This window comes from Arachis duranensis, chromosome 3, assembly GCF_000817695.3.
Source record: "Arachis duranensis cultivar V14167 chromosome 3, aradu.V14167.gnm2.J7QH, whole genome shotgun sequence".
NCBI classification, from domain to species: Eukaryota; Viridiplantae; Streptophyta; class Magnoliopsida; order Fabales; family Fabaceae; genus Arachis; species Arachis duranensis.
Window position 1 is genome coordinate 59,617,314 of NC_029774.3, and position 218 is coordinate 59,617,531.

Consider the following 218-nt stretch of genomic DNA (forward strand, 5'->3'; position numbering starts at 1 on the left):
AGCCTGACTGAGATTTACAAGATGACCATAGCTTGCTTCATACCAACAATCTCCGTGGGATCGACCCTTACTCGCGTAAGGTTTATTACTTGGACGACCCAGTGCACTTGCTGGTTAGTTGTGCGAAGTTGTGATATAGAGTTGAGATTGCAATTGAGCGTACCATGTTGATGGCGCCATTGATGATCACAATTTTGTGCACCAAGTTTTTGGCGCCG